We start from the raw sequence: 21,258 nt of genomic DNA on the forward strand, positions 1-21,258 counted from the left end.
CTGGGAATAATCTTATGCACGTGAAAAAAAAAAAACGAGGAGTTACTAATAAGATTAAATTAAACTTAAGCACATTTTTAACAGTGTGTAAAGCACAGTGCTAAGCACTGTTTGAGATGAGCAGACACAAGCCAGGACCTCATGGAATTTACAATCTGGTGGGGAGAGAGGATGAGGAATAAGACTACACACATATACACAGGAGTTCTCGCCAAATATGGTAAATTCCATGAGAAAAGAATAAATGAAGTGCTGTAGGGCTGGAAAGCAGAAGTGCTTATACTTCCCTGGGGAACCAGGCATGAGACTGTGTCATTCATATAAGAGGATGGTTTACTCCAGGCTTGGTCACTGATACACTGATAAGGCCTTGGTGTTTCTCCTCCCCAGGACAGGCCACATCATTTACAGGGCCCAGAACAAAATGAAAACGTGTGGCCTCTTGTTAAATAGTGAAAAATTTCAAGATGGCAAGAGCAGAACAATCAACCAAGTGTGGGACCCTCCTCAGCGCAGGTTGCATGCCTGTGGAGCTGGCCTTCCCTGGGCCTCTGCTTCCCGTTACCTTTGGGACGGAGGGAGCCAGGTCTCACCAGCACCCAGCACAGGGCCTGCTACTCAGATGAATCAGTGAATGATTGGAGACAAGAATGAACTGACAAGATTACACCTAATGATCTCTTGGGTTGCTTTCAGTGTTAAAATGTTATTAGACCATGATTCTGAAGACTTCTTGGAGGAGACATTTGAAATGCGTCTTGAAGGATAGTAGGATTTTTCTTTCTCTCTTTTCCCCTCTTCCCTTCCCTTCTGTCCTTCTAGTATTTTTCCATTTATCTCGTAAACCCGGATGACACACAGACTGAAAGTAGCAGAGGAGTTCGACATTTAGGGGATGACTGGAAGACTTATGGCTCACTTAAGATGCCTTGAGGCAACTTCCCACTTATATGGATGGCCTTGTCTACAGATCACATCTCCACAGGTAGTTTGGTTTTTCATTTTAAAATTATTATTGAACAATTTGATAGATGTTTATGAGAAAAATCAGAAAAATATCAATGAGCAAAACATAATCATTCATAATCCCCTAAGAAATAGTTTTAATGGGATTGCAGCATAAAACTAGTTTTCAACCTACTTCACCACTCACTAATATATTATGAACATCTTTATGTGTTAACGCTTTTTCATTCTTACTGGCTGTATGATATTCTGTCATATGGTTGCCCTGTACGTTTTTTTTTTTCCAATCCACTCAAACTGGACATTTGAATTATTTTTGCTATTCTAAATGGTGTTGCCCTGAATTTGCTGGGTGGGTAACTTAGTTTCTCTCCCTGTTGTTTTCCTCCTCTGTGGATAACCTCAAGATAACAATAGTCCTCCCTCCTGGGGTTGTTGTGTGGGATCAGTCAGTTAATGCATGTAAAGCTCTTAGCACAAATACAGAATAGTGCACAGCAGACTAGGCGTGCTTGATAAAAGCCTTTTGATTACTTTATAGGCCCATAAGGCACTGTCTTCTCTAGATGGTGGACGAGGTTAATAGTCGAGCCTGGGAAGCCTGATTCCTAGTCCAGTCTTCTTTGCAAAACAGTAGGATGAGGAGCAAGTCGGGGGAGGTCTGGGCTGGGGGCTCCCTAGATTGAGTCATTTTCTAGTGGTGTCTTGTCACCTCTTGTAGAGTAGGCTCCCAGGCAGCTAAGAGTCTTCTAATTTTTTTTTCTTTCCACAGCAGAGGATAGCAGGTGCACAGCAAAGACTTGTCATTGTTCCCTGACAACTAAGAACCTTAGCAGATGTGTTCCCCATCAGGCTGTGCAGTCAAGCCCTGCCTTTACCTAGCCACACACAGCCTGTTACTCCAGGAACATGCTCTGGCTGAAGATTCTTGTCAAGGACAGCTGACAACAATCAGTTGTGTTCGGTCCAAGGGATGATTGCCCAACCTTCAGGGTGTCCCAGGGATGTGGGAAGCTAGGTGTGGAGGGAGCGACTTCTAGGCTGGCTACTTGCTGGCCCTGTGACCTTGGGCCTCTGATTCTTTTTCTATAACACTGAAGGGATGGAGGAGGTCAGGATGCAGTGCAGTGGTTAGCTCTGAACCCTAACAATCAAAGCACTCTTCTCTCTACCTGCACATTACCCCGTTTTATTTTATTCACTCTACTTTTCACATTGCAGATGATCTTGTTTACTTATTCACTTGTTTATTTGTTTGTCTCTCTCACTAAAATGGAAGCTTCACACAGGGAGGCGTCTTGCCCATCTTGTTTTCTGCAGTAACTCCAGGGCCCAGCACATGTCTGCCATGGAGCCCCTGAGCAAGTGGGTGGTACATGAATGAAATCTCAGAGCCTGGGTTCAAATCCTGATTGCACCGCTTTCTGTGTGACCCTCGTTAAGCCACTTAAACCTACACTTCAGTTTTCCCACTTGAAAAATAGGGATTTGTAATAGTGCCTCTCTTATAAGGTTATGAGGATCAAATGAGAAAACATATAGGAGGCATTAAGCACATTGGCTGGTACAGAGTGTAATAATCATAGTAGCAAACATTTTTGCAGCACGACGGCCAGGCCCTGAGCTAAACGCTTTAGCCACGTTAACTGTATTAATCTTTATTATATCCTAAGAGATAGGCACTATAATACCATTTTACTAATGAGCAAACCAGAACACAAGGGTTAAATAACTCATATGCACTCCAGACACATTAGCTGTTATTTTCATGCCTCCAAGCTTCCTTCCCAGCTCCCAGTGGGCGACCCCTCTTAAGGACCACAGGGCCCGCGGGACCGACCTCCGACCCAGGCCGCGGCCGGCCAGAACAGAAAGGGTTACTGGATCCGCGCTCGCGCGCGCGCGCGCGCGCGCGCGTTATCTGCACAAGATCCGCGAGCCCGCGGGCCTCGCTCACAATGCCGCGGGGCGGGGCGGCCGGGCCCTTCCTCGCCTCCCATTGGCGCACACGCCCTTTCCTGGCACGGTCGGGCCCGGCCCCGCCTCCTGGCCCCGCCCCCCGCCTGGGCGCCGCCGGAGTGGACAGTTCCAGACGCATGCTAATGAGGGGGCGGCCGCCGCAGCCCATTGGCCGGCCGCGGAGTGTCGGTGAAGTCAGCGCCGAGTCCCAGAAAAACAGAGCGGGGCCAACTGCAGCGTGTAGTGCGAGTGGGGCAGGACGCGCGCAGCCCGCCCGCCCGGCGACCCGCAAGGTAAGCCAGCGCCAGCCGCCCTCCCGCCCGCGCTCGCCTGATCGGCGGCGGCGCCGGGGGCGTGCGCCGGCCCGTCCCCCGCGGGCGGCGCCTTTGTTCCGCGCTTGGAGGAGGCGCGTTTAAAGGGCCAGCTATTGGAAGGACTTGGGGGACCCCCTCCCCCAGAGCATCCCCGGTAGTCACGGGGAAAACCGTGGTCCCCCTTGGCCGAACCCTCCTTCCTGCTTGTTTGATGAATCCCCAGTCTTTCAAGGAAAGTTCCCCAGGGTGCGGGGGTTCCGGGGATTAAGGGTTTTTTTAAGTGGGTGGGGGTACGTGCGATCATGGCCTCTGCTAGGAGACAACGTCCGCTTGCTTCAGGCTGGCTGCAATATGGGTGGGTGGAGGAGACATCAAAACCCGGGTGGGTTTGCGCTGTAAAGTGAAACTACCGAGGAAGGGCTCCTCTGCAGCAGCCAGAGGAAGGAGGAGGGAGCGAGCGGCAGGATGGAGGCATCTCAGGTGTGTTCATTCATCAGCATCCCCCCGGATGAGAGGGCGGCGGGAGGGGCGCAAGGACGACTCGTCTGGCCTAGGACCTGCCTAAATGAGCGAGTACATGTGTGTGCTCCTTCATCCCCCAGAGTGATTGGCAGCATCTTGCTAGGCAGCTTATCACCGAGAGAAAGCAACTCCTCTCTCCGAATTCCCTGGGCATCCCCGGCTCTCCCCTGGCTGCTTTCCGACGTGGCTTCCTTGATAAGCGGTAGCGCCATTCAAGATAGAGGGGAGAGAGGCTTGAAGTCGTTATATTCCCTTCATAGGGGAACGTGCTGTCGAATTCTGCATCCCCGTGCATCCACTGTCGTAAGATGGCTTTGAAATTCACCAGTGCATGCTTTCTTCAGCCAGACAGAATTTATTACGCTGCTATATAGCTACATAAAAGCAGAAGGGATCCCACCGAGCGTGGCTCGTTTTATCCAGACCCTGGGTTTTCCCAGCATGTTCTGGCTGAGCCTTTGGATTTTTGTTTTAAATTGAGCGCTGGGATGCTCCTGTTGTCACAGGGCCGACCTGCTGAAATTGCTCCAATTGATTTCACCGTCAACAGGAGAGATGTTCGTCAACTGGAGAGAGGTTCGTTTAGAGACATCATGGAACCTATCCGGCATGTCAGGCCTCTGACATCACCCCCACTTGCGCCCTTGTTCCTCTCGTAAGTGGAGGCCAGGGATGGCTTGTCTGTTTCCACTCCCTCCTTGGTTTTTGAGCTCTAGATTCAATTTTGCGTTTTTGGTTGAAAAGGTGGCTTCGTGGTTGATTGAAGAGAAGGGAGTGGATTAAAAGTGGGGTGGGCAGTGGGTGGGGACCGCAGCCTCAGTGGCAGAAAACACATGCTGGAGATTTGGGGCTCCAGATATACAGCCCTTAGAGACATAGGTGAGATAGATGGCTGTTTAGGGCGTGAGAGGTGTGTGTGTGTGTGTGTGTGTGCACGCGCGCATTTGTGTGTTGGCTGTGACAGAGGGGTGGAGTAGGAGGATGCTGCCAGCAATTTTCTACCCCACCCTCTTGATGCTGCCTTAAATAGCTCCTTGCCAGCCAAGCTCTGACCTGATGTCTGATGTCTCAGGCTCTTGGCCCTGGGGGATGGCACGGAAGGGTTGGTCCTTTGGCACCTTTACCCTGGGCATTGGTAGAGTGGATGGTTAGGAAAGGGTTAGTCCTCCAGGGGTTGCAGAGAGCTCATTTCTCAGCTGGAGGGCCCTGAGTTAAACTAGCTCTGATGACTTCCCAGCAGGGTATTAGCAACCAAAAAGAAATGCTTTCTACCCCATGGGGTGTAGAGATGGGAGGGTATTGCCATCTTCTGTTCCACACCCACCCCACTTTGGCCCTTTCGTCCTCTCACCTGCTTTCTTTTATTCTAGTTGGAGAGTTTCTGTGAACTTTTTTGAAGGGATTGGGAATATTGGGGGGGGAGACAGAAGCTATGGGAAAGGACGTTCAGATGCTTCTTTCTGGCAGAACAAAGAACTGTTCTGCTCCCCCCCTTTTTCCCTCTCCAAAATAGAGTTCAATATAGATAGCAGAGTCTGGAGTTTTCTTTTCAGAGAATGATTGTGCAGGGTTCGGGAAAGAAAGCTTTTTATTAGGCAGCATTAGTAATCATCTGGTCATGCAAACTTAGCTCTGGACCCTTCCCTGGACATGGAAATAGATTTGCTGTAGAGGGCACTCACTGGTAATTTAGAATTTAATCTGTTTCTATGAAAAAGGGAACGGATGGTCTCAAAAAGCTTTGGTGGAAGAGCTCTGGACCAAAGGTAGGACAGCTGACTTTGATCCTGGCTACCAGCCTGCTTTGGCCTCCTGGCTTCTGCTCTCTGGGCCTGTGTCCTTGTTGGTAAAGTGGAGGGCTTTGGAGCAGACCGTTTTCTGGGGTTCCTGTCAGTGTTTCTGTTCTTAAATTCACACGTACCGTTCGTGATGGCTTTTTTAGATTCTCTTCTGTTTGCTGAACTGATGTTAGATTCACAGTGTTGCTCAACGGCATGAAAGAAGTGTGCCAGGACTCAGGCTTCTGTTGGATTCAGACTCACCTTTTCCTTGACGAGTGCAATTCATGAGGTTTTACTGTATGTAAGTAATTCAGAGCTAGAACAGCCCAGAGTGAGAGGCACAGACCCTCAGAGTGGGTGGTTGGCTGGGGAGATGGGGGGGGGGGTGACAGAATGCTGAGGAAAGAGAGTTTCTATAGTTCATTCTTTCTTCCTGTGTGTTTAACTCACTGCTTTATTTATGATTATGCAGGTGAAGGTTTAGATATTTCGAACATGAGAATTGGAAGTGATCTCTGTGATTGCCAGGTTGAACTCCCCTTGCTGAGGAATGTGAAGGGTTGAGAAATTTGGCGATTTGCCCAAGGTCACACAGTTAGCAAGATGGAGAGCTGGGGCAGGAACCCAGGTGGATAGATCCTAGGTCTTGTGTGTTAAATATATCTCTTAAGCCCCCTCCTCTCTCAGAGAAATGATTCTAAGATGGAGTACAGTGAGGAGGAAATAGGGGCAGAAGAAGGGAGAGTGTAGAAACAGACCAGGTAGGAGGCTGGGAGCAGGTCAGGTGAGAAAGGGGAAAACAAAGTCTTCAGGCTTGGAGGAAAGAGGGATGGAGCTGGAAGAGGGAGGCGCTGTCAGTTGTGATATGGCGATTTCTGTGGCCCTTAGAGGGAAGTAAGTAAGAAGAGACTTGGTTTAGACAAGGGTTGGGGGTGGGTGGACTGAGAGTCCAGCCTGGGGCTGGGACTAACTTTGAGTCTTCGTGGGATCTCTCTTCTTGACTGGCCCTGAGCTAACATCCATGCCCATCTTCCTCTGTTTTATGTGGGACACCTGCCACAGCATGGCTTGACAAGCAGTGTGTAGGTCCGCACCCGGGATCCCAACCGGTGAAGCCTGCGCTGCCAAAGCAGAACATGTGAACGTAACCCCTGAACCACTGGGCCAGCTCCAAAGTCCCAGATTTTTTTAATGCACAACAAAAATAGTTTTCCATGGAATTTCTTTTCAGCTCAAGCAGCATTTTCTCCTCTGACTTTCATTGGTGCTTTGCACGTTTTATGAGATAGTGTTTTACGTACTCCCTTTTCAGAGGAGATACTTGGATGTGACTGATTTACTGAATTCTTGCTCATTTGCAGGAAGCTTCTGGCCTGAGATCTGAGCTAAGCCTCAGAATGTTTCAGTGAGCAGTTAAAGAGCTGTGAACAGTGGTTAACCAGATCAGTAACCATTCAAAGGGAAGGGTAAAAAAAGATAATACATGAAGTCTGTAGCCCAAGCCAGTAGCTGGCCTTGAACAGTGTAGTTTACTTTGGCTAACTCTTCAGGCCTAGGAAGTGTCTCCGTGATCCTTTAGTTGTTCCCTCTTTTTGTGTATGGTTAGGCAGGTGTGTCTGGCCCTGTATCTTATGGTCTTCCCATCCTTCTTTCCCCACATCTCCTTCCTCTATACATTTTTTTTTCTCTTTTCATGTTGTATCTTTCTCCTTGCCCTCCTCCCTGATCCTTTCTTTACTGTCAATAATATGGCTTTGTAGTGTCATTAAAATGTTGTCTTTTCTGTTCTTAATTTGAAATAGTTGAGTTCACTCTTTTTGAATGTGTGTATGTGTGTTTTACACATAAAACAAACAAACCAAACCCAATTAAATTGCTTTTTACTTCTGTGTGGCCTTGCCTTGAGTCCTTTCCCCCTTCTTCTGTGGTCAGTGGTGGCTCCTTATAGAAAATTCCCAGCTCACTGTCATGTGGTTATAATTGTTTTTATAACAAAAACAGCTATAACAATAGAAAAAGTTTCCACCCCTGTATCGTGGACACAAGGGACACCCTCTCCCAAGAGATGTGCCCTGTATCTTGACTTCCTTCCATGGAAAGAGTGTCTGGAGTGTGTTCTCTAACAGAGGCCTGTCCTCTAAGGGGTTGGGGGTCCTGATGGGGAAGCTGAGGCTCTTGCTGGTGATTCTGGTAATGCTCAGAGTTGGAGGAGGAGGGATAGGCTTATGGCCAAGAGGAAGAATAAACTGTGGTGGTTTTTCTTTGTTTCCCTAGGCTGAGCTAACCCGTCCGGCAGTAGCAAGACCCAGACCCCTTTGGAAAAGAATGAGATGCTTTTCAACTTTCTGATTAGTGTTGGTTGGGACCCAAGAGGTGTCTTGTGGTGACATAGGGACGGTAGGCAGCCACCCACAGGTTGCTGATGTGAAGTCTGAAATGCTTTGATGGATGCCTGCTATAGTGCTTTGAACTCTTCTTCTGACTTATTAATCTCAGAGAAGATTGAGTCTTGATGCTGAGTGGTCAGTGGATCGTTTAGTGTCTAAAGTGGGCCTCTCAAAGAAGAAGTCACCTTGGAGTCTCCAGTTTTTATGTTAACAATTCACGTGAATTTTGTATTCTGTTCTATAATATGTCTGTGCTGGTTTTAGTATAAAAATATTTAAAATGCTTTACTGTTGCTTACAATTGATGGTCCAAGAAAATGTGGTTTTTCTTGGGCCTTCACTTGTCTGTACCCACCCTAAATATGCACAGCAGGCCCTTACCCCAGCCAGAGAAGCCAGCAGTGGGCAGGCCTCAAACCTGGTGGTTTTGAGAGCTGCCTGTCCAGCCTTTCCCCCGGCTCTGCCAGACCTGCTGGTGTCCCAGCGTTCAGAGCTCTTCCAAGTTCCTGAGACAGGTTTTCTCCCTGGTCTTTGTCCCTTCCCCAGAAGGCCTTTTTCTCCCTTGCCTGGCTGACTCCTCCTTTCAGACTCCCCTCACAGCTGAAAGAGGTGCTTTTCTTTCTGCATTCGCCTATCAGGAATAGCTGTCTGTCTTCTGTCTGTCTGTCCCCGTCTGTCTTCTCCACCAGATTGTGAGATCTGGCAAGAGAGAATCTGTATTTCATCTCTTTTTAAATTAAATTTTAATTGGCATCAAAGTCGCATATATAGTTTTAAAAGTCAAATAACACTTCAAATCTTACAAGAGGGCTGTGTCACCCCACCTGGTCCTGCTGATCCAGTCCCCAGAGTCAGGCACTGAATGTGATTTTGCTGCAGTAACAAATTACCACCAACGTAGTGGCTTAAAGCAACACAAATTTATATTACAGTTCTGTAGGTTACAAGTCTGAAAAGGGTCTCATTGGGCTAAACTCAAGGTGGTAGCAGGGCTGTGTCCCCTCCTGGGAAGAATCTCTTTCCTGCGTCTTCCTGTTACTAGAGGCTGCCTGCATTCCTTGGCTCATGGCCCCCTTTCTCCGTCTTCAAAGCCAGCAGTGGCCATTGGAGTCCTCCCACTGCCTCACTCTGACCTTCTAACATAGTCACATCTTCCTCTGACTCCCTTCTTCCTCTTCCCTCTTCCACTTTTAAGGACGCTTGTGATTACTTTGGGCTCACCTGAATAATCTAGGATAATCTCCCTATTTTAAATCCAATCGATTAGCAACCTTAATTCCATTTGCAACCTTAATTCCACTTTGCCATGTAGTTCCTTTCTAGGTTCTGAGATTAGGATATGGACATCTTTGAGGGGCCATTATTCTGACTACCACAGTTACTTCCAACTCTTTTAGCTGTTTCTCCTCATAGTACTATCATATTTGTAAGTTACCTGCTTACAATGCTGTTTGCTGATTGTTCATTTTAGATGTTATATTTTATGATCTACTATGGATTAGAGGAGTCCTTATTCCTCTCTTCCAGTCTCCCCTCCCCACATACTTCCCTTCCTCCCTGCCCTCCCATTACTGTTACATCACAGTTTTTGGTCACATTGATATTCAAGGCTTACATTATTTTGGCTGTGTAAATAGTGTTCATGGCTGAGCCATGTAGTTGTATTATAAGGATATTTCCTTTCTTCTATGTCTTTTTTTGAGTTAATAATTGCTTTCTTTCTTCTATTTAGTTTTCTATATAATTATTACTAATTCCCAGAGTCTCTGACAGCATTTTAAAACATCTCTTTTATAACGTATGTTCCTTTATATTTTATTACATTTTTTTTTCTCTTGGAGATCTCCTCCTAGACGCCTCCATCCTTCTCCTCTTCTGGACCCACTGACCTCTAGGCCTCTAGGCCTCATCCTGGGATTCCTTCAGCTTGTCCTGGGCTGGATGCACTGTTTCTTCTTTCTTGATATATTCCTCCAGGAATTTCTGAGACAGAGTCTGTGGACGCTGATCACCTCAAACTTGCATGTCTGAAATGTTCTTTTTCTACATTCACACTTGCTTGGTGGTTTGATTTGCCTAGAATATTTGGTTGAAAGCCATTTTCCCTTAGAATTTTGAAGCATTGCTCGACTATCTTCTGGGTTCCAATATTGATGTCAAAAATTCCAATGCCTTGCTGATTCCTGGTCATTTATGGGTAACATGCTTTTTCTCACTGAAAGTCTTAGGATATTCTCTCTTTCTCTGCATTTGAAATTTTCTTGCTTTGAAAATTATTGTGCTGGGTCCTTGGTGAGCTCTTTTGATCTGAAGACTCACATCCTTCAGTTTTGGGAAATTTTCTGATATTTTTCTTTGACAGTTTTCTTTTCTTCATTTTCTATGGTTTGTCTTTCTAACACCTATTAGTTGGATATTGGACTTACTGGGTTGAGTTTGTAATTTTAAAATCTTTTATTTCTGGTTTTTCATTTTATTTTCATTTTACTTTTTGAGAGATATCTTCAGCTTTATCTTTAATGAACCCTTTTGGATTTTTTATTTATGCTTTCATGCTTTTGTCTGAAACATACTTGTGTGTTTTATTTTCTAGGGCTCCCTAGTCTCTGCTCACTTTTCTTTTTTTTTTTGTAAATAGCATCCTATTATTCTTGTTTTATGGGTGTCGTAAATTCACTTAAAATAGGTTTTTTTGTGTATTTCTGGTGTTTTCCTGTTGTCCCCTGTGTTGTCTTTGTTTCCTTTAAGTCCTTTTTCTGCTTCTTTTGGTTACTGTATTTCCCACTGGAGCCGTCCTTCCATGTATGCGGATCCTTGACTGTCCATTTATATTTTATGTGGACAACAAATTGCTGATTGGGTATCTGTGCAACAAGGAAGGCTTGTTAACTTCATTGCAGGGTGATCCAGCAGAGAGTTCCCCTTTTCTGCCACTGGGGACACCTAAATGTCAGTTCCTGAAGATCTTTTCTCTGGGGATGTTGGGTTTTCCTGGAGAGGAGTCTGCCTGGGGGGTGTAACAGCCTGGTAGTCGCGCAGTCTGGGAGCCTTGATGGAGAAGGAGGCTGGGTACCCTGTTTGGCGGACTTTCATTCCATCCATTTTGTGAAAGTTTGCCCCCTCTCTCCCTTCCTCCTTCACCTGTGTCCCTCCCTTAAATGTGTCTGAATCCAGAGAGTCTCTGGTGTCATTTGTCTAAACAGGGAACCTCCACCTTCTCCTGACTGAGGGAGGGAAGTCACCAGGTTGAGCAGATTGCAGAGGGACCCTGGGGTCTGATTGCTCCTTGTACAACTTTTAGCAGGCTGTCCTCTCTTCAGCCGCCTCCTGCTTCTCCCCTCACAGTCCTTGGTGCCTCCGGTTCCTGAGCCTTCTCCTGTCTCTGTGGTGTAAGTTGCCACTTGTTTAGTGGTTTCCTCCCCTGCTTGCACTTAGCAGGGCAGACGAAGCAGAAACCCAAATCAGCTACCGCATGGCGATCAGCCCTCTGTTTTCCAGAGTTCTGTTGACATATCTTGTCTGCCGTTGTCTCTTTTGTATTAAAAAACAAATTCCTCTGCTGTCCTTTTAGTGGAGTTCTGAGAGAGAGCAGAGATAAATATGGGTGTTCAGCCCTCTGATTTGAACATAAGTTTGTTTCATCTCTTTATTCAACCCTTAAACCAGTGCCTAATATATAGTATACTCCCAATAAATGTTTGTTAAATGATTGAATGCATGTTTCTAGGATGGTATGCATATAGTTAGTCACGAGATTTCAAGAGGGTCCCAAATATACACTCTTAGAAAAATAAATCCATTGTTTATTCTGAGATAGACATAATAACAGGCAGCAGATCCTGCCTTTCTCCCCATGCAGTGAAGGATAAGAAGCACCGTGAGACAGCATTGTAGATGGTTGGGCTGATGAAGGATGAGGCCCAGGTGCTATCTCCAGCCCCATCACTAACTACCTGGGTCACCTTGAGAAGTCACTTACCCTTTCTGGGTCTTGGTTTTCTCAGCCTTAAAATGAGCTGTTGGTCAAGATTTGATTCAGTTCACTGCCCTGAGTACCTGCTGTGTGCAAGGCACAGTGCTAAGATCCTTCTCGGTATCTCCTCTAAGGCAGCCAGTTCAGTATTTTGTACATACGTCTGCATGGCATGTGTCACACTGAATTGATTGTGGCTGGTTTATCTGTCTTTCTCCTGATTGTAGTTCAGTGCCTTGCACAGAGTAAGTACTCTGCAAATTTAACCTCTTACTCTTTCTGCACTGTGGGCTCCGTGTGAGGGCCACACTGTAGTCATCTTGTATCTCCTGTGTCTGCCACAGTCCTTGGTGCATAGGAGGCGGATGGGAACCACTAGGTTTTTCCACTTAGAAGGCGTACGCACATCAAGGAAATATGGAACAGTTTGCTCTGCCAGAATCCCCAGAACCTGCTCGGAGATCAAGGCCTAGTTCTTTGGGAGTCCAGCTGCACACTCCCTGGCTCGCATATGGAGCTGGGATGCTTGAATGTGCCGATATTAAACTCAGCAGAGGCAGCAGCTCTGGACCACAGCCCTGGCGCTAGAGGATTCTTCCCCTCAAACAGATCACGGTCGTGTATTTGTTTAATCGGCCTCACACTGTTATGAATTAAGATCGGATTCATCTTAACAAAGAAAATGAATTACAGATATAATCCTGTGTTTATAGTGTTTAAAAATGTTTAAGTGCTTTTTCATAACTTATTTTGGTTTTTCTAAACATGTGAGCTAACGTGCCAGGACTAGAAAGTGGAAATTTCAGGGAGACAGACTTAGCTCCTTAGAAGAACTTTTCATCATGAGAGCTATTCCCCGCGGTACTGCACTGGGAGGCCCTGAGCTCCTTGTCAAGCCAAGGTTAGATGTCCACTAGCTAGGGGACCTGGAGAATCAATGCCTGTGTGGAAGATGAAGTTGTATTAGAGCACCTGGAAAGTTCTTTGCTTTTGATTTGTTCAATAAATAGTTATTAAGTACCAACCGTAGACCAGGGGCTATGCTGGGCTCTGGGAATACAGCTGTGACCGAAGAGAAATGGCACCTGCCATCCTAGAATTTAAAGACTAGAGCTGGACTTTGCAACATGGTAGCCACCAGCCACATGTAAGTTTAAATTAATTAAAATGAAATACAATTTGAAATTCAGTTTCTTGGTCACACTAGCCACATTTCAGGTGCTCAGTAGCTACATGAGACTAGTGGCTGCCATACGGACAACACAGATATAGAACATTTCTATCATCTGAGGAAGTTCTCTTAGGTAACATTGGGCCACAGAGCTAAGATTCTGTTTCTAGACCAGGCCATCTATGATTAGCTTTGTTTCACAGTTGAAGCAGCTGAGACATAGAAAAGCCATTTGTTTAAGGTCACGTGGCTGGGTGGGCGTGATCTGGGAACAGATCTCTTATCTTGGAGCTTGACTTTTCTCTCCTGGAAGTGAGATAGGGGAGCAGAGTGACTAAGAGTAGGGTCCCTGCACTCGGGCTGCATGGGTTCACATCCTGGCTCTGCTGCTTTCTAGGGCAACTTACTAGTCTGTGCCTCAGTTGTCTCACCTGTACAATGGAGAAAATGATAACACCTACTTCACAGGATGGTGCAAGTCTTTAGAACTGTGCCTGACACATAGTGATGGCTCAGTAACGCTGGTTGCTGTATTGAGAATGAGAAGGGGTCACAAGTTATTGGTAGAGTCAAGGAGGCATTTTCAAATAGTGCACCATGGAGTGGAGAAAGAACATTGGCCAGCGAGGCTATGTTTGTAGAGCTGGCTGACCACCTGGAGAGGGACACGTAACTGACTGTTTCTAAGCCAGGGGCTGCTTTGATTGTATCAGCTGATGTAAAAACGCCAGCACGTTCACGAAGCCCTCTGCCTCCCAGTACTGGTCACTGGTGCTCTGAACAGGGAGCCTTTTGATGTTTCCTTCCTCCTGGTCTGTCTTTACCCACAGCCCTTTCTCCTGTCCCCAAGCATTTCTTCTCCCCTTACTACGTCTCCGCCTTGGAGGGGTGGAGGCATGGACATTTGCATCCCCCCTGTGCAGCAGAGGGATGTCCAGAAGAGAGAAAGGACAAAAGCCCAGGTAACTTAGCACTTGGATCTTGGTCTTTACTTCGAGGTTTTTATCGCTTGGTGGTTTGCATTTCCGCCGGTGCTCAGTCTTGCTAGCTGGTCCATCTAATGTAGCGTCGTGTTCTAGAGGTGCCCCATTTTGCTGGGTGAGGAGAAAGAGAGCTCTGATGTTAGCCCCAGGGGTGGGAGGGTGCCTCATTTGATAGGTGAAACCCTGCTTGCCTGGGGGACTTTAGTTTAAAAAGTGCTTTGTAGTCACAGTCTCATTTCATTCATTAAACAAATATTGGTGAACACATAGACATGGGCCTCACCCTCCTGGAGTTTATTTCCTCATTAACGCCAAGAGGGCTAGGCTCTTGTCTTCCCCAGCAGACATTCAACAGTTTCAGATTTTGAAGAAGAAAGGTTTTACTGTGACAAAGTGTGTGTCAGGGGTGGGGTTAGTGAGGGTGCTCTCGATGTGCATAACCCCTGTGGCATCTCACCTCACTAGAGTGAGGCACACGTGGCAGGAGGAGAGAGAGGCCAGTGACAGACCTGAAGTAGGTGTGAAGTAATGTCGGACCCAGGAATGATCTATGAGGAGAGTGTTCCTGGCAACCTGGATTCTCACTGTGCCGTAAAAATATTGCCTCAATACCAATACCCATGATCAGGAGTGTGGAGTACTTGTACCTTAACCTATAACTGGCTCTGCCAATCTCATTCCTGTTGGGCGTTGATTTTCCTTCATCATGGGTGAATTTCTAGCTCTTAGCCACTGTAGCAGGAATGACCACTTAGTAGATCCCGGAATTGTCCTTCTGCCGGCATGTCAATGCGAAAACTCATTATTCATTTATATAATGCCTTATGCATTGATTATTAACATCTGCCTGTAGGCCAGCCTTTGAGCTGGTTTCCCAGTATGCGGGGTCACCAGGACGTACCTTGTGAAATCCAAACAGTTTCTCTTATTGCATGGCATTTGAGCAGTTTCCTTGACTGACGTGTAAATAGATAATTCATCTGCAGGTTGCTTCTCTACTTAGAGTTTGTCTTTAGTTGGGGCATATCTAGTATTGGCTGATGGTTTCCTGTGAGCACAGAGTGATGGTCAGGTTTGTAGTTGCTTATAATGAATTGACGGAGGGGTGGAAATGGAAACATATTTGTGGTACGTAGATGTTAGGGAGTCTTTCCAAGGCTTCTGGAACATATACACTGCTGACTCTCCTGTGCCTGGGCCTCTCTTTATAGACAGTGCATACAGGAGGCTGGATCCTGAAACCAAGGATGAGGTCAAAAAGGCCAGAACTAGAGCTGGGAGATCTGAATCGCTGCCCCAGTGGCCTGGCAGTGGGCTTGAGAGCGGGCCAGGGATGTGGATGGAGAAGCCAAGGGAAAGTAGGAACTAGGCTCCTTTAAGCAGGGCAAAATGAATAGAGGCTCCAGAGAAAGCAAAATACTAACAGGGACAGAAAATAGAGTGGCTGGAGAGAGCTGGGACTTGGGAGAGCTGAGGGCCTAAGCAGGGTTTGCTGGTGATTGCTGAAAATCAGGTTGCCAGGCCCACGAGCCTGGGCCAAGGCAGTCTCAGGCCTTTTAGGACTATTTAGTGTTAGCTTTATGGAGCCTTTACGTTGGACATGGTTCATTAGTGAGCCAGCACTGGCAGGTGTGAGGGGGTGAGCCCCCCCAGGAACTGGGGAATGTTAGTCATGCCTGAGCACTGATAGAAGATATGGCTCCTCAAGACAGCTGCTGCAGGAGGAGGCCCGCAGCCCACCAGCCTGCATTATAGACTACTGTCTTGGTGTTGTCTTTAATTATTAAAGTCATGGCCTATTTACATACTCACCTGAAGCATCATTGTGAATAATTTTCCCTTCCTGGCGTCAAAGGAGCTCTGGTAGAGAAGTGGTTTTGCCGCTATGATTCTGGATCTCCCAGGTTGCTCCCTCAAGGAATGTACACCTGGGCAACCAGGAAGTCTGGAGGATGCGCTTAGCAGTTGGGGCACACCTCCATGGACTGTCTTGCAGATTGGCATTTATTTAGTGTAAATCCTAAATTCAAGGCATATAGGGTGTTCCTCTCCACTGTAGACAAGGAAGAAACAGTGCTGTTACAAGATGTAAAATATTTAACACTCTCTTTTAAAAATTAAACTGCCCAGGAGCCTTTGATTGGTGGTGCCCATGGCAACATGCCTGGTTTTCAGGAGTGTCTTCCTGTGGCTTTTGGGCTCCTCAGAAGGGGTGGGGGCCTGCTCCTGGCAGGACCGGCTGGGAGGCAGAGAGCCACCTGCTCTGCTTGGCCCAGAGCTGGGCAGTAGCAGGGCTGAGTGACCCCTCCAGAGGTACGAAGCTGGGGGTGGTCTATTTTGATAAGTAGACAGGTGTAAGGGGGAGGAGTAGAACTCATCATCCTTTTTGGGCTTGTTCATTCATTTTGTTTTATTGGCCTCTGTTAACCCCTGGCACTTAGCTTCTCCGTCCAGCCTCCAGACTTTTGCCCATGAGATTTCCTTAGTCTGGAGTGCTCTTCCCTCCCTTCACTTAGTGCTGCTCATCCTTCAGATCTTACGCAAAGCAGCATATCCTTGGGGAAGCCTTCTCTGACCCTCCTGAGCAGGTTAAACTCTCCTGTTTGAGGTTCTAATGATTTGGTGGTTCTGGACAGAACATTCTTCACAACCTCTGTCTCAGCTGCTTTGTTACACTTGTTTGGAAAATCATTGCTCGTCTGCCCGCACTGCCGGTCTGTAGAATCCATGATGACAGCAGCAAGGGCTGTGTCTTGTCACCATTCTATCCCCAGTGCCTAGCATGTGCCTGGCCCACAGGAGGTGCTCATTATTTGTGGAGTAAATTAATTCATTTATTAAGTTTAGTTTCTGTACTAGTTTCTGGGAATACAAAGAAAGTAAAACACCCCTTCTGTCTTCTTCTTGTTCCTAACCTAGAGCAGTGGGTGGGCTCTCAAGATATCCATTGAGGGGCAGGAAGAAAACATTATCAGTTAAAGTTCTGTTATTGTTTTAACTCAAATATAAGAAAGGTTTAACTTTCCTATTAACAGTAGCGCAGATTTTAAAATTACCTTATAAGTAAATATGCTCAAAGCTATTTTACTAATAGGAAGGTACGATCAAAAAGTTTGATGACCACTGGTCTGGAAGGAGAGGTAGAGACATGAAAGGGTTTTTATGCCAAAGTGTGATGAGCACTAAGTTAGGACAGGTACAGGGCACAGTGGAGGCCACCAGGAGGGGAGCTGGAATGGACCAGAGGAGGGCATTCCTGATAGAGGGCAGAGGGCAGAGCACATGCAAAGGTAGAGTGGCATGGGAATGCTTCGTGCATTCGGAGAGGGGCCAATACTTTTTTTTTTGAGGAAGATTAGCCTTGAGCTAACATCTGCTGGCAGTCCTCCTCTTTTTTGCTTTTTTGCTGAGGAAGACTGGCCCTGAGCTAACATCCGTGCCCATCTTCCTCCACTTTATATGCAGGATGCCTACCACAGCATGGCCAAGCGGTGCCATGTCTGCACCCGGGATCTGAACCGGTGAACCCTGGGCTGCTGAAGCGGAATGTGCTAACTTAACTGCTGCGCCACCGGGCCGGCCCTGGGGCCGGTACTTTAATAAAGCTGGAATATGAGGCAAGAGGAGGGCCTGTTAGATGCCCCTACTGGTATTGGGAGAGATTGAGAATCGGGAATACCAAAAACGGATGAGACTGGGCCCCTATCTGCAGGATGGACATAGTCTAGTAGGAGAGAGAATTGTGCAAATGTGCCGTAGGAGAGAGACAGCACAGTGAGTACCTGGAATCAGAAGAGGATGGATATTTTGGTCAGGAGGGATCAGGCCTGGTCATGCATTCCAAATCTACCACACCCAAGGTCACACGGCCACTTCTCCTCATTGTAGAAAGAGAAGGGGAGAGGGCTAGGGACTGACTAAGCCTCTTTCAAAGACCATCTCAGGGTTAGGCTTCTCTGTGAGTTCTCCTTCGTCTACTCACACCCAGTGAGATTTTTGCCTCACTGTGATTCAGACCCCTTTGGGGACTGTATTTCTGGGTTACAGAATTGTATATGAACAAGAAAATGGCATGTGGTCTATATAAATATGCATATTTGGTGTGTTGACTTACCTGTGTAATCATACATACCCCTTTCTTTTCTTTTTTTGTTCTTAAGTCCCAGGGCTTGAAGTAATTATGTAATTAGAATCCACATAACATGTGGCTAGATAAAGTGTAATTAAAGAGGAAAGCCTAATTTTGGGAGAATGATAAGAGGTCATTTGACTCAGTCTGGGCCCAAATCCAATCTTGGAAGAATAGTAAGAGGTTACTTGGATGTACGGCTCTTAAGGCCACCCGGGAGCATAGACCGGCCTGAGAATTGGACAGATTCTGTTTCAGTTCACTATGAAAGCCATTCATTGAGCATCTTCTTGGTATAAGGTATTGTGGGAGGCCCAGACATGAGTAAGGAAAGGAAGGTCTGGATCTGAGGGAGGACACTTGGGGACACGGGCTTGAGAACAACTAAGAGGTCTTAAGGTGAGAGATGAAGATTCCTGGAAGGGAGGAGGGGTTGAGGAAGGATTCACAGAGCGGGTGACATTTCAGATGTGCCCTGAAGGGTAAGGAGGGTTTCAAGAGCACTCAGATATATTAGAGGCACTCATAATATTTGTGGAATAAGTGCCAGAGGGAGGTTGGAGGTGGGAGTAATGTGGCCAGAGTGTTGGGTGGTCATTTGCAGTCTGGTGAGGAGGCAAAGCTCATACGGCTCAGGCAGTGTAGTGACAAGAGAGGCCAGGAGGAAATCAGGCTTAGGCCCGTAACTATGCACTGGTGACCATGTGCAGAGGACTTAGAGATTGCTGTGGGCCATGGAGGTCAAGGGAGGCGTCCTCATGGATGGGGCCTAGGACAGAGCCTGGAAGGACCAATAGGATAGGGGAAAGGGGAGAAGGGAAAACTTGACAAAGGAGGGGAGTGATCTGGACCAGGGTCTAGTGAGGGAGCTGAGGCGAGATCCTCCTGATGAGTAGAAGGGGGCACGCAGAGGAGCAGGGCGAAACCAGTGGGCTGGACTGGGTGAAACTGGCTCCTGGGGGTCAGGCATGTTGAGCAGGAGAGGTTTATTTAGTGGGACAGAGAAGCCATGGCAGGTTGTTGGACAGGACAGCGGCATGAAAAAGGCATGTTGAAGGAGGAGGAATCTAGCCTTGGTGGGTAGAATGGGCATCTGGGGAACTCAGCCTGGGCTCCTTGTCTTGAGGTGATGGGGACCAGGCAGTGGGCTTGGGAGGTAGGGTCATCTGCAGTCCCTTCTGACTGGGGGTTACTGGTCTTGTTGCTAAGAGGGTGAGAGAAATAAGACAAGAGAAGAGCAGAGGTGACTGCAAGCTCCCGGCCTGGAAGAATGGTGATCCTGAGACAGGAGGGGGACCAGCTGGTGCAGAAGAGGGTGTGGGCAGAGGCTTGGTGTGTCTAGAGCGCAGAGACTGCTCTTCTAACCCAGCCCTGCCCATGAACTAGCTGAGACCTTGGGCCAATTCCTTCGTCTCTTGAGTTCCATTCTTTTGTCAGCAGGCCTTTCTGCCTTTTGGTTCAAGGTCCTCTCAGACAGTAGAGTCACTACAGTCAGTCCTAGGGCTCCAGCCAGGGGAAGGGTCTGGGCTGGAGATTTGTGAGACCGCCCCACAGAGGAAAGAGAAGAAACTGCATGGTCCTATTGATTGTCTTCCTGGAGTGCACAGTGAGTTGCAGGAGAGGCTCTGGGTGACCAGGCTGGATGAGGAGCTGTGGGAGAGGGTGCTGTCCAGACTCATCCTGCCTGTCTCAGGGTGGTTATGAGACTCAGGCGTAATGAAGGTATAAATTCTAAACCTATGCAGATGTTGAGGTCAGGGCTCCGTTCTGGGACAGAGCAGGGAGGGGTTAAATTTCCTGAATTCACAGAAAGGAAATTCTTAGGGCAGGGAACTGGTTGTTAGTGAACTCCTCCTCCTGCTCTGCTCCTTGTATCCCCAAGCCAATCTTTGGGAAACTTATGGCCTTGGGCCTTTAGAAGCAGAGTCTGTGCAGAGAAGGCTTCCTGGCAGAGGAGGGCTTGGACAGAGCCTGGGGAAAGGAGAGAAGGAAGGACTTTCCAGTGGAGAAAGACATGGATTTATATTACAAAATTTAAAATAGTCCAGAAAGGAAGGCATACATTTTTTGAGTACCTAATGTGTACACCAGCTCTACCATGTGCTTTCATGATCTTTGTCTAGTAATCTTTCCATCATTTCTGCCTCTATTATTATCCCATTTTATAGATAAGGGAACAGGGTTGGAGAGAGAAACTAATTGGCCTGAGGTCTCAGTAGGGCAGGATTTCATTTTACTCAGATCTCTGACTCCAGTGGCAGCAAGTACCCATCTCTGTATTCTGCAGATACTATATTCTTTTGGCTCTCAGGAACGTAGGGAAAAAAAAGAGAATGATTTATCTTTATGAGCCTTATTCTCAGTTAAGTGCTTTCTTAAGCTGTGGATCCAGCTGCCTTCCGTGGACGGTGCTGTATCTCAGGGAATGGCGATGGGAGACCCTGAGAACTCACGGGCGTCTACCTCCCTCATTTTACAGATTAGGAAACTGAGGCCCAGAGAGGAGAAGGGATATGCCAAGGTCAGGGGCAGAGTGGGGGTGAGAACTCGAAGAGTCTGGAGCCTTTGAGACTTTTGTGCTCATTTAAGGCCTCCCTGTGGAAAAGTTTGTTTTTAGACAACAATGGGAACCTTTGTCTAGAGAGTTGGTCTGGGCAGGGTTGGATCTGAAAGGTCCTCTGTGTGTGTGTGTGTGTGTGTGTGTGTGTGTGTGTGTGTGTTTTCTTTCCTTCACTTTAACCTCAGATGCCTTTGAACCAGCAGGAAGGATTCCTTAAGACCAAAGGTTAAGACCAAAGGCATTTAACAGGTGGAAAGGGCATAGGAAGGAGGGGGAAGATCAGAAGCCGCAGAAATAGAAGACTAAACTCTAGGCTTGGCTAGAAGGAATTTTCCAGGCCTGTAAATAATAACTAACATGTACTGAATACTCACTGTGCCAGACAGTCTTTATGTGACAGCCATGGCTTCCCCATGAGGTAGGTGCTGTTTTATTGCTCCCATTTTACAGATGAAGGAACTGAGGCTCAAAGAGGCTGGGCGATCTTCCTAAAGTCACACCGTTAGTAAGACA

At 47.2% G+C, this 21,258-nt stretch overlaps 1 protein-coding gene across 50 annotated transcripts in view; it reads left to right on the plus strand.

Moving 5' to 3' along the window:
* The first annotated feature begins 2,921 nt into the window (after positions 1 to 2,921).
* The window catches only part of SORBS1 (sorbin and SH3 domain containing 1), a 219,602-nt gene continuing 201,265 nt past the window's right edge, over positions 2,922 to 21,258 (plus strand). For 37 of the 50 annotated variants that reach the window (XM_023642038.2, XM_070223911.1, XM_070223919.1 and 34 more), the window contains exon 1: positions 3,042 to 3,218. The gene's annotated coding sequence lies outside the window, so the exon portion shown is untranslated. Of the gene's footprint in view, positions 3,219 to 21,258 lie in introns of all 50 variants that reach the window. The other 13 variants (XM_070224153.1, XM_070224021.1, XM_070224111.1 and 10 more) reach the window with 6 other exon arrangements.

This window comes from Equus caballus, chromosome 1 (genome assembly GCF_041296265.1).
Source record: "Equus caballus isolate H_3958 breed thoroughbred chromosome 1, TB-T2T, whole genome shotgun sequence".
NCBI classification, from domain to species: domain Eukaryota; kingdom Metazoa; phylum Chordata; class Mammalia; order Perissodactyla; family Equidae; genus Equus; species Equus caballus.